The sequence below is a fragment of the Pholcus phalangioides genome, unplaced genomic scaffold (genome assembly GCF_987345545.1).
Source record: "Pholcus phalangioides strain wild (caught in Gottingen) unplaced genomic scaffold, Ppha-v1.0 ptg000015l_1, whole genome shotgun sequence".
Taxonomy (NCBI): domain Eukaryota; kingdom Metazoa; phylum Arthropoda; class Arachnida; order Araneae; family Pholcidae; genus Pholcus; species Pholcus phalangioides.
In genome coordinates, this window is record NW_028301608.1 from 6,409,559 (window position 1) to 6,436,083 (window position 26,525).

Here is a 26,525-nt window from a genome sequence, read left to right on the forward strand (position 1 = left end):
CTCATTGGTATTTGGAAAATACAGTATTACAAACATCTCTGATTGATTCACTAAATCCAACCTGCGGGGAAAAAAACTAATGTTATGAAAATATTATGAGCAATACTTATATGAAAAATTAGAAAATGTAAAAAAGTGATTAAGCTTAAATAAACCTTCAAAAAAAAACAAAAAAAAACGCACTCATTACTGGAAATTCTTTTATTTTATGCATTTATACACATAAAATAAAATATAGAATTGCAATAACTTTCCTTCGTCAAACTTATTTCATTACCAAACTCCAAAAGAGAAGAAATTTCATTTTTTTGGTCACACGGTACAACACCAGGTCAAATAAATTATTTCATATAGCTGCTCTCTTCGGGACCTCGATCGGTCTTTCTTGTGCTATTAACAGATTTTGTATCTTATATAATAGTTGACCTGAGATGAATTTGATATACAGTAATACTTCGGTTTTCGTTGACTTCGGTTATCGTCGGTTTCGGTTTATGTGGATTTTTTCTGCGAAAATTTTATCTCGGTTTTCGTCGGTTGCTTCGGATTTCGTCGATGTGCTGCCCACTTGACGTCGCTGCTAATTTTCGTTATCCTGCTCAGTGTGGCGTTGTTTCTCGTTGTGTGAGCATCGCATTGCGAACAATTGCGAACAATTCCGTGGAACCAAAGAAAATTTCCAGACGCAGCAGCCCATCGAAGAAGAAGGTCAAGAACACGACACGATCGAGTTGAAGAAGGAAATCATTGAAAAATTCGAGAGTGGCATTAAGATTGTGCTATAATCGGAAGCATGTATGAGATGTCGCCATCCACGATAGGTTCCGTTATGGCGAAAAAAGAAGCAATAAAGAAAAGGAGAGATAATGCAGCGAAAGGTTTGAATGTGCTAACGAAATAGAGATCGGATCGAATTTAGATCAATCAAAAACAGTTATAGATGCCAATTCTGTTTCGGAGGTCATCATATGTGAAAAGGCCAAACTGTTGTATGCCGATGAGCCTATCTCATTAAGAAAATGCCTCGTATGAGTGAATGCTAGTGTACTTACTTATTTTAAGGCCAGCAGAGGATGTTCGAAATTTTTTCTCTTTACGAAATATATCTTCGCATCAGCCAGCCGTTAAAAACCTTCGTTTGGACAGCGGAGAGTGACATCAAACTCGGATAAGTCATCACCTGGTGACATTGTCAGCAATTGTGAGCTTTGGCCTGAGTTAGGTCTGACCGCCCATGTACGGTCCTGTTCAGTGCACACGAGTTCCGAGGAAAGATTGAAATATTCGTTGCCTCTGTAGTCTAGTGCGTTCACCCGGAAAGTGAAAGGACGTGGGTTCGATTCCCCGCAGGTGCAGTTGAATTTTCTCTCTTTCCATAATATATCCGCATCAGCCAGCTGTTAAAGACCTTCGTGCAGCAGAGGCTGGTTCGAAAAATTCGGAAGGTGCGCTGGCATGCACAGTGTTACTAGGCACGGCGCAGGTGCGAGTTAGGACAAGTCTGGGGCCGAAAATTTTGTGTCCGAATTGAAGTGAACTCGGATAGTGTCTCAAGAAGTGACCCTAGATAGTGCCTTGATACCTAAGGTCCTTATGGAGGAGAATTCTCCCTTCCAAACAATAATATCTGCACCTCTCCCCCCTCCTTTCTCGACGTCTTCCATACGCCTAAACGAGTCTTCAGAAAGGTACAAAAATGTAACTTCCATGTTAAATTTTCATTTATTCTTTACATTAGTTTATTTTTTATTAGACAAAAGCCCCGTATAATTATTATTGTAGTCTTTTTTATATTCATTTTTAAAATACTTAAAACAATAATTTCTTATTATTTTGAAGCGTCTAGAACGAATTAATTGGATTTACAGTGATTCATAAGGAAATAATTGCTTCGGTTTTCGTCGGTTTAGGATTTCGCCGATTGTTTTCAAATGAATTATCGACGAAAACCGAGGTATCACTGTATTTGCAACACCTATTGGTAAATTCAAAGAACTTTTATAGTCTAATCGTTTGGAAGATGCTTGTTCCAGTGGACTGACTTGAACGAAGTTGGTAAACAAAAACATGCTCTGACACAGGTTATTGCAGTGTTCCTCAAAGTGTGTGTCGCGGTGAGCTGGAGGTATTGATTTGTGTGCCTATTTACGCTTCTAAGACTGGGATTGCACTATAAAATTTTTATAAAAGTTGTTTCATAAAACTTGAAAATGCAACCAATAAGCAGATCGGTTGCATTCGAGCGAATGTAACCAATGGGCTTGTTGGTGGTTTTTTTCAAGTTTTATAAAAATCTTTTACCATACTTTTATAGTGTAAGGCCGGTATTACACTATAAAAGTTTGGTAAAAAATTCCTTTTATAAAACAAAAAATTCAACCAATAAAGCTGATTGTTTACATTCGAGCAAATGCAACCGATAATCTTATTGGTTGAATTTTTCAAGTTTTATAAAAGAACTTTCAGGAAAATTTTATAATGTAATACCGGCCTAATGCTGGTTTTATGGTGGAATTACACTATAAAAGTCTGATCAAAGATCTTTTACAAAAATTTAAAAAAAGCAACCAATAAGCTTATTGAACCGATACGCTTAGTGATTGTATTTTCCAAGTTTCATAACAGAACTTTTCTAAAACTTTTATAGTGTAATGCCGGCCGAAGTTAACAAACTGTTCTGGGGAGCCGCAGATGAGCTATTAATTGGGCAATGGGGGAACCACGGAGTGACAAAAGTTTGAAAACCATTGGGTTATTGGGAAGAGATTTACGGAAGGAAAAATAGTTGAAATTATCACTGCCGGGGAAAATGTAAAAATAATGTATACTGATTATGTAACCAAATTACTTTCTCGTGAACATTCCACCGGGCCAGGGCCAAACTAACATGCTGTATTAACAGATGAAAACATAAACACGAATTCAAGGGAATTTATAACGAGTAGGTTAGGTACATGCAGAAACGTGTTTGTGTGTGTGTGTACATACGTGGCCATAACGCTTAACGTGTTTACGTTATCCCAGTTATATTTGTTTAGTGCAACGTTTCTCAACCTATTGTTCACGATGATGGCATAAATGGTTCGGTTTACGAAAATTTTGTCTCCAACATTTCGCCCCAGACATTTTTCCTGTCCTGACGGTGTGAGTGAAAAAATAGAGCGGGTGAGTGACCTTATTAGTAATCAAGAAAGTGGGTGAGTAACCATATGGGTGACAAACTAAATATATGAGTGAACAAGGGGAGTGGGTGGGTGACCATATGAGTGAGTGACAGTATGTGACCATATGCCGCTGCGGTGGCCGAGTGGTCATAGTGACGGACTCGCACCGCGAGGTCCCGGGATCGAACCTCGCCGCAGTGGTGATCGGCTGAAGTTGGTTTTCTGTGGTTTACAACTTCGAGGTGCGAATGCAAGGCGATCTCCCCATTAAAAAGTCTCGCCGCAGAGAGCAACAGTCCTACAACGGTAAAATCATCAAACATTACACTTCACTCACAGCTCGGAAAATAGGTGATAGATGGCAGCACTGTAACAGGTATTACACAAAAACAAGCTTCACGTTCACAACGCGGACACGCACATTCCAACATGTACCAATTCGTTAGAAGTTCCGCAGAGGAATACGTGTGGTCTAGTAGTATGTGACCATATGAGAGACCAAGTGAGTGTGGTCACTAACTTGATCACGAATACGATCACTTACTTGATCATTCATATTGTCATTCACTCAACTATAGTTATCACACTCACTCACTAAGTCATTCACTTGGTCACTCACTCACTGATACGGTCACTCCCCAAATCACTTTATCACTCACACAGTCAGTCACTTTCGTGGTCACTCCCCTGCCCTGACTGTATGAGTGATCGAGTGAGAGACCAAGTAACCACTTAAAAAAAAAAATTCTGAAGGGTGAGAAAATAAAGGACTAACTTTTCAAATCACAGTAAAAAAAATGCATTTCACGAAAAAAAATTCAAATGATCGAGGTGAGGTGACCATATTTCATTGAGAAAAATACGGTAAACTGCAATGAATAGCTTTCCTCCGGAAGGGGTTATGAATTCCAACACAATTGAGATACGTTTAAAGAGAAGTACGATAGACATGGTGAGAGAAATCGAGAAGCTATCCATACTTATAGATATGACAACCATAAACTTTTTTCATCGGCAGTGGTCCTGTAAGTGCCATTGCGGCCATTATCTCATCATACCGTCGAAGAGGTTTGATTACAATTTGAAAAATGCTCAAATGGCTCTTAAAAGTTACCCTGTACCAGTTTTAAGAATGAATGCACAATGTGTGCCACAAAATAAAAAAAAATCTAAATTTTTATACGATCCTCTTGTCTTCTAACTTTCAATTAGAAAGTTGTTGGCCCTTATCTCCTTAGGCCAACTAAAAAGATTTCAAGCTTCCAAGTGCAATATTCGCTGAGATGTTCGAATTCAAAAATCGGAGAAAAGTCTTCAAAGAACAGCATAAAAATGAGGGAAAGGAGCGTTGTCGGCTGGTTTTTGCTGTTCTTTCCCGACTTTTCTCCTTGGTGACACAGCCCGGTTTCGCTTATTTATTCACTCGTTCATCCACTTGCTCAATCAATCATTTTATATTCACGCGTTCATTCACTCACTAAATCGCTTATTCAGTCGTTCGTTCACTTGCTTACTCGATCATTCATTCACTCATGTCGAACTGATGTCGGTGAGTTGTTCGTTGGCGAGTTTTCCCCAGCGATGAGTTTTCCATTCGGTGATTTTCCGGACACGATATTGCATAGCAGGCCTACATTGCAATGTTCATCTTTTTGTCATCGTGTCCCGTTTTATTTGGAGCCAGGTGTTGAAAGTCTCTATATTATATTATTTTCTATTCCGTGTGACTGACTGACGCCTTTAGCGTACGAGATTCGAAGCGTAAATAGAAAAAAAAAAGAAAGAAGCGTTTTTTTACGACGTTCGTGATGTTATTAGCTTTTGCTTCTACGCGCCGCAACTACAAGTTGTATCAGCTGCTGCTGCTGTTAAATAACATTGTCTTGGATTTGGCGGCGGAAGAGAGCTCTTCCATAGTAGGTAGCGGTACTAATGGATTTTTGAATTTCAAACCGCAGTCATTATTTTCATTATTATACCTATCGCATGTGTAGATGCTCCCCTCTATCTAGACACACGCTGTTAATGTTCTTTCCTCACAATATAACAACAGCAACAACAAGGTGTTGCAATCGATTTCCTGTTAGGGGCCATTTATGCATCACGTGAGCAACGATGGAGGTTTAGGGTTTTGCTGACGTTTGATGGGGGGGGGGGGGAGTGTTTGAACGATGCTTACGTCATCAACCACCCCTTGTAAAAATATGAAATATTCTTAACGGCAACGTACAAGGTGTGCCAAAAAACGAGAAAAACCTTTCCCTAGTTTGTGGGCACCCGAACTGACACCCTCCCTATTGATAACTCCTCTATAGAGCCACTTTTATGATCTCCAAATGTTCCACGGTTCCTTCAAGTAATCTGGAAATGTTTGCGGGCCGCTCAAATGTCCTAGAAATGTGTTGCGGGCCGCTTAAGTGCTCTAAAACTGTGCCGCGCGTCACTCAAGTGATCCGTAATTATTCCACGGATCACTTAAGTAATCTGGGAATGTGCTGCGGGTAACTGGAGGGATGTAGAACTGCACTTGGGGACACTGAGTGCTCTAAAACTATGCCTGTCACTTAGGATCTCTAAATGTGTCACGGATCGCTCAAGTGATATGTAAATGTGCCGCGAGTCACTTAAGTGATCTGTGAATGTGCCATGGGCCTACTTGAGTGATCTGAAAATGTAAATTTTTTACCCGAAAATTTGGCTGCATTCGGATGAGTAGTTTTTGAGAAAAACTACTCAGAAAACTACTACAGAAAACAGGAACTTTAATTACAGTCACCCTGTACTTGGACTATAATAAAGACAAATAGTGATTTAAAATTCAGTTTTAAAATAAGATTGAGTCAATGAAAACTCAATTTCCTTCATCATTTTACGAACACTTGACACAGTCTCTTTATTTTGAACCATTTGTATCCAATCATATTGATGTCATATGCTATTTTGTCACACCCGCAATGTGCATGAAATGGAATTTTTTGAAAATTTGCGGAAAATTAAGTGTCGAAGAAGCGTAGAATTTTATACTGGCAATAGGGTGGCATACACGGGGTGATTATAAAAAAACTATCCCGACATATGGGCCCCTAACTATCATACCATTCACAGAAACTGAATGAAATTTTGGCATAAGGTATTTTGAGGTATGCGCTCAAGAATGATATGAAAAACAACAGTGTCACTCTAACAGTTACGGTTACAGTGAGAAAATTTCGAAAATATCAAATGGCAACACCAAGTTTTTTGTATTGGAATGCGATCTCCATACTGAAAAACACTAAATAGCGTTGGAATGGCACCTGTAGCACGAAAATTCCCGGAGCTAGGCAAGGAAAAAGTAAAAAGGACTTTGCCGTGCACCAGAGCATTAATGTTCGTTTCATTCGTCACACCGTTTCTTCGGCTGAGATCCCAGCCTGATTAGTCCTCCACAAGGTCATGTGGAAAACACAATAAAATGCTTTATTTTATGCTGCTTCTCTGTCCTTATTGGTTGTCCTCACTTTTAGCCAATCTACCGCCGGTGATTTTCATGCTACAGTTGCCGTTCGAACGCTATTTAGGGTTTTTCACAATGGAGATCACATTCCAACTTGGTGTCGCCATTTGATATTTTCGAAATTTTCTCACTGTAACCGTAACTGTTAGAGTGACACTGTTGTTTTCCATATCATTCTTGAGCGCATACCTCAAAATACCTTATGCCAAAATTTCATTCAGTTTCTGTGAATGGTATGATAGTCAGGGGCCCATATGTCGGGATAGTTTTTTTATAATCACCCTGTACATTCAGAAATATGTGTACCAGATTGGAAATAAATCAATGGTTAAATAATATTTTTAATGATATTTATCCACCAGAGCACAGTTCGCCCCCATGTCAAAAGACTAGGGACCCCTTCATAAATATTCACGTAATGTGTGGAACCTCAAGATGGCAACGAGACAATTTGTTTTAGCCAATTTGGCACCGTTTAATGACTCGGGCAATATTAAAAAAAAAAGTGTTTTTCATTGCATCCTATTGTCTAGGGCAGCGGTTCTCAACCTTTTTTGACTCTCGAAAACCTTTAAGCCCTTTTGGGCACATAATTTCTATGGCAGAGGCCCGTAGACCTATTTTTTACTTATTCAGCAAAATTACTGATTTATTTTTATTATTCTAAAGTAATTATAATTATTTTTTTCAAATGACTGTTTTTTATTTTATTTTCCTCGAGCGGCCGCGGAGCCCCTGAAGAGCACACAAGGAGCACCGGTTGAGAATCGCTGATCTAGGGTATTTCTATGTCTACGCGAAACACAGTTTGAGAAAAGCGTGTGGCATTATGTAGTCAACGACGGATAACCAACACCGCCTACTACTACTACTAAACCAGACATACACCTCATCCATATTCCTCTGCAGAACCTCTAACCAACACCACCTACAGAACAAGGCCTCCGCACGAAGCTCGTGACGTCACTGAAGAAGGCCATTTCACCTATTGCCATTGGATATGCTGCAAAAAAAAGGTAAAGATATTGCATGCGTCGGCCTGCTATATCCAATGGAAATAGGTGAAATGGACTTCTTCAGTGACGTCACAAGCTTCATGCGGAGGCCTTGTTCTATAGGTGGTGTTGCGGATAACCCGGATGTGTTCGGTTATCCAGTGTTGGACCAAAGTTATCGCTGTTAACTCCTTTCTTCGCGGCGATTTACTGCCGCTATCAATTGCACACCACAAATGATTAATGGCTCTAATATCATCACTTTGATTTTACAATCCTTAAAGAAATACATGCAATAAATGACGGAAAACCTTGAATATAGTCTAAAAGTTTCAATTACGACCTACATCCACGGATATCAGGAGACCCTCGATTTGCGTTCTGTTGAGATGTAATTGAAAGTAATGGTGGTCATTCCGCGATGGGGATGGGAGGAGAACCGAAATATATTTTTTTCTATTTTTACTGATGGATTCCAATGAAAAACAGAGCGGTAAATAAGTAGGTACCCTTTTCAGAGGAGGCGGAGGTCACACAAGTCACATTTCACTATTCAAATCGACTCTTTAAGAATAGTTTTCTTTTTGTCGTCGCCGATGATTGATGAACTGCGAACGAAACGATAGGGAAAAGTACTGACCACCCGATTTAGTTTACTTCCTTGAGAAAAAAAATAATTTTTTTTTCCTATCGGTCGCTAATGGCCTCTCGTACCAAATTTCTCGTGTTCCCAAATCGAGTGAAATCGTTTTATTGGCGATCGATATCGGCGCCTTTTTTTTAGCGATTCCACTACCCTCGCATTGTTTTTTTTTTTGTGTTTGCTGAACAAAAGGAATTAGATTCAATTAGTTTGGACGCTTGTTTCTTCCAAATGAGAAATTGAGTTTGGGAAATTCGTTTCGAGTTGGGAAATATAAAGCTAAGAGCCATTGGAGATTTTCCTCCCAATCATATCATGATCCACTGTTCTGTCTCAAGGAAGAGATTCATAAGAGTAGAGAATACATAGAGGATCCGTTTCATTTCTTACGTACACCACCCAGGCTCTATCATCCACAACAGCCAGTCAATTTTAGCCATCACCTCTGATGAGCGGGTGGATGGTGTCGGGTGCTTTATTACGCATGTATAAATTACATATGTCGCACACGGCAATAAAACACGAAGAAAAATTATTGTAATAACACAAATAGCAAAAAAAAGTACAATAGAAATAAATTAACAAACAATTTTTGGCAAATTTACAAATTTTCCCAACGACACTTGATTATTATACATAATCACCGGTAAAATTGATAATGTTTTAAGTATTTATCAAATTTACTAACGGCGCTTGTGTATTAGCTGGTATTACACTATAAAATTTTGATAAAAGTTGTTTCATCAAACTCGAAAAATGCGTCCAATAAGCGCATCAGTTACATTTGAACGAATGTATATATTCGAATTCAAAAATCGGAGAAAAGTTTGGAAAGAATAGCGGAAAACTTACGGACAACATTCCTTTCCCGTATTCATGCTGCCCTTTCCCAACTTTTCTCCGATTTTTGAACTCGATAATCTCAGCGAATGTTGTGCTTGGAAACTTGGAATTTTTTTTGTTGGCCTCAGGAAAGACAGGGCAACAACTTAATAATTGTTACTAATCGGAAGTTTGAAGACGAGGGGACCGTATAAAAATTTAGATTTTTTTTAATTTTGTGACAAACTGTAATATTAACCGGTACAGAGCAATTTTTGGGCGCCTTTTGAGCATTTTTTAAATTGGGAACTATACCTCTACGACGGACGGTTGATGAGATAAAGGCCGCATTAGCATTCACAGGACACCCTGTATACAGGAGGTGTTGGGCTAAACTCCAAGCATCTCCAACTTCACAGATTCTAACTAGTTTTCTGTGTATTCTAACTAGTATTCTTATATATAGAATATATATAAGTAGATGTGAATCAAATTGAAAGTTTTTATTCGCCTTTAAATTGTGTACGCTACCAAGACAATTTGGGGTTTTTCAACAACAAAAAACGGGACCATCAAAATTCATACATCTGCTAACTCCAATTTGTGACCATGGAGGCTCATAATCGGCAGTTAAGCTTTATTTGAATTTAATTAGCGTAATCTCTCGTCCAAGATTGTAGCATTACAATCGGCCTAAATTGTCGGATCGCTACCGGGGAGGAATATCAACGAGTACTTAATACATTCAGATAATATCGTAGCTTTTTATCAATTTCGAATCGGAGCAGGTGATAGGAAACGGTTCTTCTCTTAACAAATGTGGAAAAGGGTTCGATTACTATAAACGGCGCGCATATATTTACTGATTGCTAACTAACATCAGTTTAAAAAAAAGAAGCACGAGAACGACCAAGAAATACGAGATAAACACAAAAAACGGAAAGAGAAAGGCAGAATAAGAGAGAAATGCGGCTATTAAAATCGCATTAATGCCATTTTTTTTATGGTTTGTTTTTTGGCGGGAAAAGTTCGTGATTTTTTTGTGTGAGATGGACCTTGGATTAGAAAAAGTCCTTCTCTTTTATTCTTTTCTTTACCCATTTCGCTCACGTTTCCCAGAATTTCGTAATTTCTTTCAAGGAGGAGACAAAAATAACAAAATATTATTCATTTATTCCCGCGAATTTCGTATAACTGATATTATTTTCTTGGGGGAAAGATCCAAAAACTCTGGAAATGATTGATGAAGGGTTTTTTCATACAAATAACAAAATCATCGTCCCCGTTACACCCAGAATTTCCTACGACCCAATTCCGTCTACGAAACAATAGTAATGCATGTTGTAAGAGAAGTTCTCAACATTCAATTAAATATTTTCGTACTGATGTAGTACAAGGTGTCCAATAAATTCGTAAATAGTTTGAAAATTCCTAAAAATTGAAGGAGTTTGTATTATTTGAATGCGATTTGTGTGAAAAGTTATTCTTTCAAAGGAGGATTTTTTTTTAACAGACAAAAATCCAGTTTTAATTTTTTGTCGATAGAGAGCGCTGCACGAAAGCAAATCACGGAATTTCGGACCTGAACCTTCTTTAATATCTTCTGTGTCCGAAATGTTTGTAAAAGTTTATCTGTGGCTTCAACAGCTTCACTAATAGTGCTTTATCCCACCGGAACCAACATCACAGTGAAGACCCAGTGTAAGCGCCAGTAACAGGAGAATTCAGAAATGAGCTGTTAATCGTATACCCAGGGCCGTCTTAAGAGTATCATGGGCTCCCGGGCCAAGTGGTTTTTCGGAGGCCCTACCTGGTAAATCCTAGAAAATTTCAACCGGACCTCATTTTTGTGAGGCCCCGGGTGGGCCCATGCGTTAAAACGGCACTGCGTATACCCTTCATTTTATAGGACTCTGATTTGAATTTTTCCAATGATTTTATTTCAAGCGATGCCCTCTAATTAAAAAAATTTGAACTAATTTTTTCTGTACCGAAAGAAACCCCTGCCCTTCGTGAGAATAACTTTTTTCGCAAACCGCATTCAAATACATCAATTATTTCAATTTTTATAAATTTTTAATGTATTTACGAACTTATGGGACACCCTGTACATTGTTTTGTCCGAAAATCCAACTTTTTTTCCGTGGTTTTCCAACTTTGAAACACGAATGTGAGCCGGTCCCCCCGTTTGAAAATGTCTCTCCTCAGAAAGCAGGCAGACAGATATGTCGTACATGTGTGACACGGAAATTCAAGAATCAACTATTTTAACTTCAAAGTATGGAAGACAAACCAGTATAAAATGAGCAAGCATAACTCTGACAAGATAAATGCATTAGGACCATGCACATACATGCCCACTCCTGAAACTGTCTGTTACCGATTTATCACATTTATTTGTTGCGTTAGATGTGATAAATCGGTTATTATGAATACTTACGAATTATCTCGTAAGTTTAATAAATGTATCACTTTTACCGGTGAATATGCATAACCGCATACATAATACGTACTCAAGCGTCGTTAAAATTTAGTGAATGCTCAAAACATTTTACCGAAGATTATGCATAACAGTCACAAGTGTCGTTGGTAAATTTGATAAATACTTGAAATTTATCACCTTCATCTGTGATTATGCATAATACCGTTAGTGTGATTGGTGAATTTGATAAATGAGAAAAAAATTTCGAATGGGTCTAGTACGTGTGGCAATTATATAGTCGAACCCCGATATAATGATAACGAATTTTACGATAGTACCCGGATGTAATGATACAATACATGTATGAATAATCATGTATAGTGCATCATATAGTACAATTTATTATGTTTACCAACGACACGGCACTTGGGTATTATGCATAACCACTGGTAAAAGCGATACTTTTTTTATAACTTATTAAATGATCCAACGACGCTTGGGTAAAAACTATGCATAATCACCGGTAAAAGTGATAAATTCAATGAAATTTATGAAACTTACGAAAATGCTCGGCGATTATGCATAATAACCGGTTATTGTGTGTAATAATAATAATAAATAATAATTTGTGTGACATTTACCGCATGGGTGGAGATACGGGGGGGGGGGGTTGGGAGGTATTGCCCCCCCCCCCCGAGTCAAAGGTGGAGTCGACTGACCTAATGTATATATGTATATATGAATTGACATGATCATCATCGTGCCCCCCAGCAATAATGACCGTGCCCCCAGACTTCCAAGTCTATCTCCACCTATGATTTACCGTAACATTTCCATCTACAAATTCCCACAATAATTGCTGGCTATTTATTAATATGTATTCCTCGCGGGAACCCTCTAGTAATGTCCCGAGCACCAATACGTCATCTGGATGCGTGATTTACGCATCAAAATTCACTTTTACTCCTCCGAATTTCATTGTAAAGTGAAAAAATACTCCTTCAAAAATTTGACATTTCTCTTTTAATACAGTTATTTCTCTGTTTTTCTTTAAAAAAAAAAAGTCTCTCTTCAAACAAAACTACCCCTTAAATTTTTAAGAGTGGAATGAAATCACTCTTCACACCTTTCCTGTATGGAATTAACACGTAAGAAATATCATTAAACTGGAGCTTGTGCTGCCACCTATCATAATATACAGCTGGTATAATTCTTCGATTAAATTTCGTGACGAGTTTTTAATTGATGTGTCGCACGAAAAAAAAATATGGTGTGATATTATTAAATGTTTTATAACCAATTTAGTCGAATCCCGTTTTAACGAATACCGTTATAGCGAAAATCTCGTTTTAACGAACACTTTTCTAATCCCCCAAATAAGTTTACACAGAAACAATGCTAGGGAACCTGTAATTCTTTTATAACGAAATTTCGTTATAACGAAGTGATTCCTCCGGTCTCTTGGCATTCGTTATAACGGGATTCGACTGTAATATTAATTTAATTATCAAGTTTGCTTCGAAATTTTCACAGTTGTTCGTGTGTTGTAAAATAACATTAGTAAAGCCAAATCTAGTCCTCGTTGGCTTTTTTTTGTAATTCTAATCGAAAGGAGGAAAAAAACCCCCACAATCGACTTGTTTTTGGTCTACATTTTTTTCGATTACAATTGGCTACATTTTGCTTTACTAACGTTATTACACAAACAGCAACTGTTAAAATTACGAAGCAAATTTAATAATTCAACAAATATATATTATTGCTTATAAAATATATTTAGTACACCATATTTTTTTCCTGTCCTTGCTGCGTATTATTCAAAAACCGGTCACAAATTTCAATTGAAGAATTATAACAGTTGTTTTTTTTATATGATAGGTGGCAGCAGGAGCCCCACTTCAACGATGTTTCTCACATGTTATATAATAAAATAGTTTCGAAGAGTAATTTCACTCCTCTCTAAAATTTTAAGGCGTAGTTTTTTGAAAAGATGGACATTTATATTTTTTAAAAGAAAAACCGAGAAATAACTCTATTAAAAGAAAAATCTAAAATTTGAAGGAGTATTTTCACTCTTCGCTGAAATTCGGAGGAGTAAAATTGAATTTTGATGCGTGAATCTAGATGGCGTACTGACGAACATTGCTGCACTCTGTACAGTTATTTTCAATATCTTCTAGAAGGAATATTTTTGGTGCTAAAATTTTTATTTTTACCCGTTCATTGGTTATGGGCAAAGGAACTACGAAAGGCACCCAATTTTTTCATAGCGAATAAGTTTATAAATAAATATGGATATTTTAGAGTCTGATAATGACTGAGAATGCTTCCATGTACGCAGAATTTTTTGCTGCGCATGAAAAAAATTCCCTGTATTGAATAGGGTAGCATGTTATTTGCCATTCCGCACTTATATCGAAATTCTGTGCACAGAGAAACAACAGGTCTGTGCAGGTAAAATAAAAGAGAATGTGCCCAATCTGGAGGGGGAGGGGGGGGGGAAGGATCATTGGTACCAGTGTTCCCAAACAAGTATTTATATGCGCGGTTCTCGAATCAAAATTCGGTTTTACTCTTCCAAATTTCGTTGAGGAGTGAAAATACTCCTTCAAATATCTGGTAATATTTATGTCGTAGATTATTTTTTATTGATAAAACAAGTAGCCCTACCTCTCTTTTCACAAAAATACCTCTTAAAATTTTGGACGGTGGTGAAATTGGTTTACGGAAAATTCACCGCTAAGAAAATTCACCGAATTTTATCAACGAAAAACTCATCACTGGGTAAATTCACCGACAACAGTTCGAAACGAGTCAGTGAGCCAGAATGAGTAAGTGCGCGGGGAATGTCCGAGTGAGTGAATCAGTAAATGATGATACAGTAGTTAGTGAATGAAAGAATGGTCACAGAAACTAGTGACCGAGTGAGCGATCTATAAATAGAGTAAGTGACTTTGTGAGTGAGTGACCCGGTGGTAGACTGAGTGAGTAGCGCATGATAGAATGAATGACCTGGTAAATAAGTGCGTGACAGAGTGAACGACCTGGTGATCGAGTTCGTGTGACAGAGTGAGTGACCTAATTAGTGAGTATGCGAGTGACAGAGTGAGCAACCTAGTGAGTAAGTGAATGTCCGGCCTACTGAGAGAATCGTAGAGTGACATGGTGGCGACATTGTGAGTGAATAACCTGGTGAGAAAGTGAGTGATATAATACTTAATGAGTGAGTGAGTGACCTATAGTGAGCGAATGACAGACCCAATGAGTGAGTGAAAGAATGAGCTACCTAGTGATTGACTGAATGAGTGAGTGAGTGAGCTAGCTCTAGTGACTGTAGCCGATTTCGCTCATTCATTCACTTTCACACACTCGTTGACTTGCTCACGCGATCATTCATTCACTCGTTCATTCACTCATGTGAAATTAATGTCGGTGAATTTTCCCAGCAATGAATTTTTCATTCGGTGAATTGTTGATCGGTGAATTTTCCTGGCGGTGAATTTTCCGGACACATGCTTTTCAGACAGTTACCATGGGAGCAATGTGCTTAAATCACCCTGGGTGATAGAGCCTGGGAGTCTCTCGGTGGACAAATGGCTCGAAATTATTATTTGGTAATTTCCCCTAGAGTCTACATCAAAGCTTAACCAAAAGAGTCATATTTCCGATTAACCCAGAGGTCCACGGGATGGTAATTACTCTTAGAAACGGAAAAGCTGCTCAATTGAATCATCATCATTAAGGGAAAACGACGATCTTCTGGTGAAGTAATTTGCATATCGTAAGAGGGAAGCATCTGCGATGACGTTTCTCGTGAAATGCCAAGATTGGGAAATACTTCTAAGAAGTCATTCATTTTCCAGATCCATGTGCGTAAGGGATAATGAAACAAAAATCTCTGGTTCTGTTTTTTTTTCTCTCCTTTAACGCCCCCTTAGATGCGACGCCCTTCCGACCCACAAGAGTTGTTGCTGTGATTGTAGGTCCTACGATGCTCAACCCATGTCCCGCGGGCCGAATGTGGCCCTGTGTGTCATTTGATGTATCCCGTGACCTCAAACCTAATTTTGCAAAAGTTAACTAGATGACATATTTTCCGATGAATCAAGTGATTCGCAGAGTATTTACAGACCATTTAAGTGATCCACGGCACAGTTCCAGATCACTTAAGCGGCCCGCGGAGCATTTTCAGATCACTGAAGTGACTCGTGGTGCAGTTCCACATTACTTAGGTGGACCCGTGGAACATTCCCAGATAACTCAAGTGGACCCGTGGAACATTCCCAGATAACTCAAGTGACCTCCTACATATTTCCAGTTCATTAAGTGACCCGCTACGTATTTCCAGATCACTTAAGTGATCCACGGCACAGTTCTAGATCAGGTTTCGCGAAATGCCAAGATTGGGAAATGTTTCTAAAGCAGGGATTACATACTTCTATAAAATTTGGTAAAAGTTCTTCCATAAAATTTGAAAAATGCAATCAATAAGGCTAGTGGTTGCATGCGAGCAATAGGCCCTTTGGTTGTTTTTTCTTTTCAAGTTTTGTAAAAGAACTTTTATCAAACTTTTATAGCGTAATCCCGGCCTAAGAAGTCATTCATTCGAGGCCAATGAGCGTGACGTATAATGAAAGCACAAACTTCTGGTTCTGCTTTCACTAATAATACTTTCTGCATTCGTTATCACGCAAGTGACCCGCTGCGTAGTTTCACTTAATTGTCAGCCTGCGGGACATTCCGTAAGTGACCCACGGCATGTTTACAGATAACCTTGAGTGATCCGTGGTACGGTTCCACATCGCTTCAGTGGCCCGCGGCACAGTTCCAGCGCGACACGTTTTCATACCAATGAAGTGGCCCGCAGTTTCGAAAAGGTTGAGCCCTTGTTGTAGGTGGTCAATGTATGTTCTCAGTTCAACAGCGATCCGTCCACCATTCATTTCCAGTTTCGGCAATCAGTTCACCCAACCGTTGACGATGGTGTCTGGGCTCGGTTGTCTGTCTGATGGAAACAAACTGTGTGAGATCTCAGTTAATAACCTTTTCTTGGTAGAGATGCCACGACAGTCATTATTCTCTCTCTCTCTCTCTCTCTCCCTCCCGAAGGGGGAAACACCCTCATTATTTTCGTATCAGTCACAACTACGGCCGGGAGTAGGTACAAAATACAATGCTAATAACAACAATAGGGTATCATTCAAATGAGCAGCATCAGCCGCCCGTGACATTATCTGTGCCCTCTTCCCGATTCCGCTATCACCTACTGCCGCAGGGGTGGTCTGAATTCGATGTTGGCCATCACAGACGAAAAAAAATTAAGTCATTTTAAAATACACTTCCCTTTTTTTTAAATTTATTTTGATGTCATCTTAAAGTGACATGACTGGTTGGAAATCACATCCATAATCACTTCGTGACACCCCCCAGAGGTCATTTATGGTTTCCGCCGCCCTTCTCCCATTCTAGTCTAATTTCCTTGACTATTTCCTCGAATTTGTCAATTTGTGCTCTGTATAACCCCTGGTTGACTTCTTCTCACTCCTGCAATTACATTTGTCTCTATGAAGTTTACATCACTCACATGCAGGGGCGTAGCCAGAAATTTCGTTCGGGGGGGGGGGAACCAAAGTGACAGAACAATGGATTTGGCCATCTTTTTCCCTTTTTTCGGTCATTTTCTCACATTTCGGGGGGGGACCAGACCCCCAAGTCCCCCCCCCCTGGCTACGCCCTTGCTCACATGCTTGCACACCGTAGCCGGTCAATTTGTCGCAATCAACTTGTCGCGCTCAACTCGTCGCGCATCAATTTGTCGCAGTGCCAATTCGTCGCGGTACAAATTCGTCGCAGAGCCAATTCGTCGCGATACAAATTCGTCGCGGTACAAATTCGTCGCGATACAAATTCGTCGCGGTACAAATTCGTCGCAGAGCCAATTCGTCGCGGTACAAATTCGTCGCAGAGCCAATTCGTCGCGGTACAAATTCGTCGCAGTGACAATTTGTCGTGTAACCAATTCGTCGGGACGTCAATTTATCGCAGAGTCAACTCGTCACGCGATCTGTATGTAGGTTTTTTTGTCTCATACGTGAAAAAATAAACATGAAGAAAAGTTTTTTTCCATCAAGAAATGCACACAGTTTACTAAATTTTTTTTTTTGTCATTTCGAAAAAAATCATCGAAATTACATCGAAATTAAAATTACAATTGATATTAATGTTTTATTATTTAATTATTGTAAATGTTAAAAAAATCATTTTTTCTATGATAAAATTTTAAAATTCTGTAAAAAAATGTCGGTGTTTATGATATTCCCCAAATTACAGTACAGCGGAGGCTGTCTTTAAGTGTAAACTTGTATCTGTCCCATGTGGAATCGAGACTCCCACCAACATTAACCACTACAGTATCTCCACAAGAACCTGAAATAATTAATAATTTAATTTAATTAATATTTCATTTTCACCGGATAAGCCACACTTGTCGCTTTCTCTCGAGATTTGCATTACTCGTAGCGAGGGGAGTTGGGGCGCACACCGAGATGATAAATTGCGATCACATACATTTTCAAAATTTAATTTGCACCGGATAAGTTGCTCAAGTTAAAAACTCAAAAAATCCAACCAATAAAGTTCATAGGTTACATTCGAGCAAATGCAACCGATAATCTTATTGGTTGAATTTTTCAAGTTTTATAAAAGGACTTTTAGAACACTTTCATAGTGTAATGCTAGCCTTAGATATATTGTCGGTAAAAAATTCCTCAAAGATGTATTCCCTACATGGCAGATACATATTCAATAGTGAATTAGGGCCATTCAAGTATTACGTGAGCAGATTTTCAGCCATTTTTGACCCCCTCCCCCTTGTCAGCAAAAATCAGCAAAACACTGACCCCCATCCCCTCCCCCGTCAGCAAAATTTCACCAGAAGCTTAGAATATTTCATATCTTCAAAAAGGGGTGGTTGATGACGTAAGCGACCTTCAACCCCCCCCCCCCCCGCCATCAAAAGTCAACAAATCCGAAACTCCCTCCCCGATCCTGACGTAATACTTGAATGACCCCTTAGGCAAATTGTGCTTTGGGATGGGCATTGATCCTAATTTATCATCTTGGTGTGTTCCCGCAACACCCCTCGCTGTGAGAAATGGAGATCCCGCCAGAAAGCGGGAGTGCGGCTTATACGGTGAAAATTTAATTTTGAAAATTTATTTTATCGTAATTTATCATCTTGGTGTGTTCGCCCAACGCCACTCGCTGCGAGAAATGGAGATCCCGCCAGAAAGCGGGAGTGCGGCTTATACGGTGAAAATTTAATTTTGAAAATTTATTTTATCGTAATTTATCATCTTGGTGTGTTCGCCCAACGCCACTCGCTGTGAGAAATGGAGATCCCGCCAGAAAGCGGGAGTGCGGCTTATACGGTGAAAATTTAATTTTGAAAATTTATTTTATCGTAATTTATCATCTTGGTGTGTTCGCCCAACGCCACTCGCTGCGAGAAATGGAGATCCCGCCAGAAAGCGGGAGTGCGGCTTATACGGTGAAAATTTAATTTTGAAAATTTATTTTATCGTAATTTATCATCTTGGTGTGTTCGCCCAACGCCCCTCGCTGCGAGAAATGGAGATCCCGCCAGAAAGCGGGAGTGCGGCTTATACGGTGAAAATTTAATTTTGAAAATTTATTTGATCGGCGTACTGACTCTGCGACAAATTTGTACCGCGACGAACTGATTCTGCGACAAATTCGTACCGCGACGAACTGATTCTGCGACAAATTTGTACCGCGACGAACTGACTCTGCGACAAATTTGTACCGCGACGAAATGAGTCTGCGACAAATTTTCACCGCGACGAACTGACTCTGCGACAAATTTGTACCGCGACGAACTGACTCTGCGACAAATTTGTACCGCGACGAGTTTGTAGCACGACGAATTGACGCTGCGACAAATTGATTGCGACGAATTGTCGTGCGACAAGTTGATCGCGACGAATTGACCTAGACCCCTTGCACACGCTCTAGGTCACTCACTGACCTTGTCCCTCGTACTGTAGGTTACTTGTTCGGTCATTAATTGACCTGGTCCTTCGCTCTGTGGGCCACTTGTTTGGTCATTCACATGCTTGCTCACGCTTTAAGCCATTATTTTGCTCACTCACATGCTTGCAAACTCTCTAGGTCATTTTTTCGGTCACTCACTGACCTAGTCTATTGTTGTCTGGGCAAAGGCGGATTTATCGAGGGTTATAGAAATTTCGACACCCTTCTTCCATTCTACTAATTTACTTGGTCACTCATTCCTCAAATTCACAGCCTCTTTTGAACTTGCCGCCTTTTTTAACCGCCCGCTAAACCTCCCCTCCCCCGTAAATATGCTACTAGCACCCCTGTTCGAGCTCGAGAATTGCGGCGTCCTAAAATGCCATGGCACACTGTTTAAAAATTGCAACCGTATTATCTCGTGCTCGATCTCAAGGCTTCTAGACGACACATCCTAAATTGCCTTGAGACACTAATACAGAATCACAATTCATATTATCTAGTAACAACCCCACTCGATCTCAGGGTTGTTTCACGTCCTAGAGGATTTGGGTCATGGCGGAAAATCCTTTTTCCGACCTCGCCAAGTACCTGCACCGACTTGCGGCACAGTTCCAGAGCACTTAAGTGGCCCGCGGAGCAGTTGCACATCACTCAATTTCCCTACGGCATAGTTACAGATCACGCACAAGTGGCCCTAGGCACATTTCCACAAAACGTAAGAGGCCCGCAGCACATCGCGGCATATTTGCAGATCACCAGAGTCCCCCGCGGCACAGTTCTAGAGCACTTAAATGGCCGCGGTGCAGTTCCACATCACCGTGGCACCGTTTCAGATAACTCAAGAGGCCTACGGCACATTACCAGATCGCATAAATGACACACGATACAGTTCAGCATCACTCAAGTGGAGCGTGGCACAGTTCCAGATTAAGAATGGCAACCGTATTATTTCCTCTTACATATTGTTCGATCGAGGCTATCTAAGACGGCGTGCGTTGATATATTGAGAATCACAGTCATATTATCTCGTGACACTCTCCATGCTTGATATCTAAGCTTTCAGATGGAATCATAAAGTACCACGATCCTCTCTCTCTCTCTCTCTGGCTGGGAACCACGTCCCTAAAATTACCTCGTGCCACCTTTTGTTGATTTCGAGGCTTCTTTGCGTCCTAAAGTGGTTACGATCACGTCACTTCTGTTGGTATTCCTGCTCGACGTCGAAGCTTTTAGACGGCATTATAAAGTGCCTTGAGAGACTAACTGAGAATCACAGTCATGTCATCTCATGACAACCGCGCTCTATCTCGAGGCTTTTCGGTTTGTATCCTGAAGTGGCCCAACTTTTTACGACAGATATCACTGTTTTAGTGGCATGTCGGGGTTGAATCCGGGTTTCGAAGGCATTTTGAAGTGCCAACTGAAACTCAACTGAAAGTCATAGCCGTATATAACCTCAGGGGTACCTCTGCTTGATCGGTTTTCAGACATTTTTCGGCATCATGAAGAACTTCGATACCCTGGCTGGAAATTGCGTACCTATTATCTTATGGCAACCCTGCTCGATCTCGTGTCTTTCCAGCGTCCTAAAGTCCGATGAGACACTGATCGAGAATCACAGCCTGTCAGCCACATTATCTCATGGCACCCCTCCCTCTCTCTCTCTCCTCTTGTGGCATCCCTGCTCGATGACCCAAAGTTCTATGAGACACTGTGATTGAGAATTATATTCTCATGCAGATACGGATACAGAGGGAAACATTAAAGGTGACATTTCCTCTCTAGAGCCGGATATAATGGAAAAAAAATGATCTGCCCCGTAAATTAAACAAGACGATCCTACAAATCTACCGTGTCCGGAAAATTCACCGCCAGCAATTCACCGACAACTAGTCACCGCCGGAAAATTCACCGCCAGCAATTCACCGACAACTAGTCACCGCCGGAAAATTACCCAATTCACAGCTAGGAAAATTCACCGACAGTTCGATGCGAGTCAGTTAGCATGGGAGTGAGCGATTGAGTAAACCGAGTCAGTGAGAGAGGAGTGAGTGAGTGACCTACTGAGTATGTGAGTGAGTAAGTGACCTAGTAATTGAATGAGTAAGTGAGTGACCTAATGAGTATGTGAGTGAGTGACCTAATGAATATGTGAGTGAATGACCAAGTGAGTAAGAGGGAGTGAGTGAATTAGTTAGTTTTAACCTAGTAGTGTCACAAATGATTGATTCACTCCCTCACTTACTCGCTCATGGACTCAGTAGCTCGCTCGCTCACTCAATCACTCACTCGCTCAATCCCTCACTCACTGACTCAGTAACTCAATCTCTCACTTTCCGACTCGCATCGAACGGTTGTCGGTGCGAATTTTCCTAGCGGGGAATTTTCCTCGTGGTGAATTGCATGGCGGTGAATTTTCCGGAGGTGAATTGTTGGCGATGAATTTTCCGTAAACCCAAATCTACACAATTGGCTACTTCTCTCGACATACTGCCCTGGATCCACGACTGATCTCTAAGCATTCCTGTTCGATTTTCAGGCTTTTCGGCGGTGTCCTTGAATACTACGACATTCTAGTTGGGAATCGCAGCCCTATCACCTCGGGGTACCTCTCCATCGATTTCACAGCACCCAAAAGTGCTTCGGGATACCTTTCGGGTAAATCACAGCTTGGACTTGGAAAATTGAAAAGAAAATTAATACCAAATATATTCACTTGAGGAAACTGGTCGGACCTTTTCGAAAGTGAAAAACACAAGGAAGTTTTTTTGGACATTACCATAATCACCACAAAACAAATAGGGGGGGGGGGGAAGATTAATTAGCGGCTATTTTTTGTTACAAAATAATAGGAGATAAGTGGTAAAAATGATTCGGTCTTAAATAATCTGACGATGATCACATCGATCACATTCCTCATATAAATCATTAGAAAATAATAAACGTCCTTGGATTTTATTCCAAGATACCATATTTTTCGTAAGAGTCGCTTCATCGTTACGATAAAATGACGTAAGATCTATAACACAGGAAACGCATAGGAAATACTCGGAATAGAATTTACATAATACGTAACATATTCGTTGTATAAATGTACAAACTCACGCATATACTCAGTAAAATAGTGACTACAATAATGCTCACATAAGTGATTGTACAATAAAAAGAAAAAGAAAATATATATATCCTCTGGGAAAAATACTTATCGTAAATTTTAATCCGGTGTGGTGTGTGAATATGTCGGCGTTATTGCCAGTTTTCAAAGATCGCCATTTCAAATGTATTATAAGAATTGTATATAGTATAAATAATACAGCTGGGGTTGTGGGTGTGGGTGTGTGCTACCGATTCTGTCTGTGGGGCCCAGACGTATATAGAGGAGGCCCCCGATTCCCACGGTGAATCGCCCATGCGGAGATCGATTCTACAGACCATGAAACTATGGACCAGACAAAATATGTGAAAAGAAAAACCGCGCTTCTTGTGTTCCGTTCCGTTGTATTACTGTTATCTCTCTCTTGGTACTTACTTATCTCATGCTATGATGATCATATGGATAAGTACTGCTCAACGAATATCATTTTAGAAGTTTAGAGAAGATGTGCTTTAAAGCAGTTGTCTCTTCAACGCATGGCCCGCGGGACAGATATGACCCTCGGAGGCCAATCGTGGCTCGTCGATGATTTTCAGAAAATGGTTGAAAACATTGATAGACGATTAATTCCAGAATTAACGAAAGCAATAATTTTGGAATTAATGAAAGAAATAATTTTGGAATTAATGAAAGAAATAATTTTGGAATTAATGAAAGAAATAATTTTGGAATTAATGAAAGAAATAATTTTGGAATTAATGAAAGAAATAATTTTGAAATTGGTGAGAGAAATAATTCTAGAATAAATGAAAGAAATAATTCTAAAACAAGTAGAAAAAAAGTATTACTGAAATAATTTTATAGAACTTTCGAGACAAATAATTTTGGAATTAGTGAAAAAAAAAATATATGAGAGAGAGTAATGTGTGTGTGTGTAACTAATAATATAACTTCAATGAGAGAAATAATTTCGTAGTTTCTCTGATAGGAATTATTTTTCGCAATTAACAAAAGAATAGCATAATTATTGAAAGAAATGGTTTCAAAATGCATTTAGAAGGAAAATAATTTCAGAGTTACCGAAATAAACAAACAAACAATAAAGAATAATTTAAAATCATTTAAAGTGATTTTAGATTAAAATTAATCTAATAATTAATTAATTTAATCAGCAATTAATCAAAAAACTCTTCAGGATTAGTGAAAAAAAATTATTTCAGAAATAATCAAAATTGATAATTAGTGAAACGAATAATTTCGGAATAAATAAAGTCTTCAATTATTTTTGTCCCTTTTTTAACTCAGGGACCCTATTGGCCCCTTCTGTTAGGATGCCATTAAATTGTTCGAGTTATGGCCCGCGTGCATTGTGGGAAGTTTCAATTTGGCCCTCTGAAAGGTTGAAGACTCCTGCTTTGAAGCAAGCATACTCAATCCCTGGCCCTTGGAGCCATCTGATATGGTCCGTGACCTCAAGAATAACTTGTAAGAATGAACCAAGCGCCGCATTTCCCCTTTAGAGACCCACGGCACATTTATAAATCACATAAGTCGTCGGTGGCGCCCACTATACTACACTAAAACCAAGACCTTACGGCCCTGCTCTTCTCTCAAAGGGGAAGGATATAAGCTGGCATCCAAAGAGAGAATTTGGGTCATGGCGGAAATCCTTTTTCCGAACCCGTCAAGTACCTGCACCGACCTGCGTCATAGTTCCAAAACACTTAAGTGGCCCGCAAAGCAGTTGCACATCACTCAATTTCCCTACAGCATAGTTACAGATCACGCAAGTGGGCCAAGGCACATTTCCACAAGCCGCAAAACATTCCCAGGTCACTCAAGTGATTCGCAGCATCTTTACAGATTAGAGTCACCCGTGGCACAGCTCTAGAGCACTTAGACGGCCGCGCTGTGCAGTTCCCCCATCACCGTTTCAGGTAACTCAAGAGGCCTACGACACATTACCAGATCGCATAAATGACCCACGGTACAGTTCCACATCACTCAAGTGGCCCGTGGCACAGTTCCAGATTAAGAGCACTCAAGCGGCCTGCATCGTATTTATAGATCATTCAAGTCACCTGTTGTTGGGATGCAATTAAACAACTTTAACCACTTTACGATCACGGATGAAATATTTCGTCCAAATGCCAGTGGAATGAATTCATTCCAGTTCCATGTTTTCTTTCCTCTCTCTCTCTCCCCATCATCGCAAAGCTTTATCGTAATCCTATGAATCGAAGTTGTTGTTTTTTTTCTACCCCGTTTTTTCAACACTCCTGTGAGTGTTTCCTCTCCCCCCCCCCCTATATAATGTATCTTTCTACTATATACCTGTAAGAGCGAAAGATAACACTTAGGGCGAGGCTGAAAAGAGAAATTTACTACATACTCTATTATCTACTGTTTCTTCCCTTTTATGTGAATTTTTTGTTCCTTTTCTTTTATTTTTTTTCTTTTCCCTTTTTCCTTTTTCTAACGTGCGGTTTGGTTAGGACCGGGTTACCAGATTTATCGCTGATTCGTCCAATACAGATCAAACAAAGTTATTGACAAAAACTTGTACGTGAAGGGGTTAATCCAACCAGTGTTATCCGATAAAATAATTTTTGACGAGTCATCTCAATCCTCTCTGAAATTTTAAGGGATAATTTTGTAGAAAAAAAATGTAAAGAAAAAGATAAGCATTCTTTTATGAACGAACAGAGAAATACCCCTTATTTTGATCACTTGATCATTTTCGTCGTACCACGGTCACTTTTCTGCACACGAGGACTAATTAGACCGGGACTTACAATTTATTGCCGATTCCGAACGCCAGGTTCGTTTTTTTATTCCCATCGAGAGGTTGGTGCGCTAACCCCTCGGTCGGGGACTACCTGCGGTAGCAATTTTTTCTGTGGTAATGTCGCCGTTTCTGTTGTACCCCTTTGTCAGGAAAGTTTTCTGATAAGGACGAATAGGGTATCGAACTCACGACACCTCTAAACATCCTTTGGTACTTTAGGTGAGTACTTATGAGTACCTTTGGTACTTATCGACCTGGGCTACCGCGCCCTACCTCTTATAATAACAGAAATATAGTTCACTCCCCAACGAAATCTGGAGGAGTAAAACTGAATTTCGATAGGTGAATCACGCATCCAGGTGCGTATTGGTGAACACCGAATTCAACAAAATTGAATCCCAACCTACTAAAGTAGTTTAACCTCTTCTCCTACAAGCTTTTGGCAACAAGATTATGTTACGTTGTACGTTTTGTTATGTGGTCCCAAGTCACGTGATACTCGTTGAATTAATTGAATTCTGCGATGTGAGAGTGACAGAATTTCTGCGAATCGGAGTTCACAACGTCTCTGGCGTGACGAGATTACAACGTCCCGTCAGTGTAGTGTGTTTCTGCCTTTACGCGCACCTTCTGACGCTTAAAAAAAGAAAAAGGGGAAGAAGAAGTTTCAATTCACGACCTCACTCCCTTCTGTGCCGCGCCCGGTTGTCTATAATTTTTCTGTCTCTAAATAATGGGAAACCAAAATCTTTCTTTACCAGTGTAACTATTTTTCTTGAGAATTAAAAAGCGTTAATTTCAATCATCTATTTTTTGTGTCAATTATCATCCACAGAGACAATGTCTTCACTTGCTTTGTTCAGGATCTCGTGAGGCCGGTTCCACATCCTCCGCTTCACGCGATTTTGCGCTGCGCAAAAACAGGTTTCGAGGGGTGGCTACACACATAACCGACCATTTAAATAGGCCGTGCTGTGCTAACCACACCTCAAAACCGGTTTTTTTCGCTTATTTAAGCGTTGCGGATGTGTGAATCCAAACCCAAG

At 39.8% G+C, this 26,525-nt stretch overlaps 1 long non-coding RNA gene across 1 annotated transcript in view; it reads left to right on the forward strand.

Annotated features, from left to right (window-relative positions):
- The first annotated feature begins 615 nt into the window (after positions 1 to 615).
- Positions 616 to 26,525, forward strand: part of LOC149075408 (uncharacterized) — a 49,216-nt gene continuing 23,306 nt past the window's right edge. Inside the window, exon 1 of the long non-coding RNA XR_016193988.1 lies at positions 616 to 1,688. This is a non-coding gene — a long non-coding RNA (uncharacterized LOC149075408). The remainder of the gene's footprint in view (positions 1,689 to 26,525) is intronic.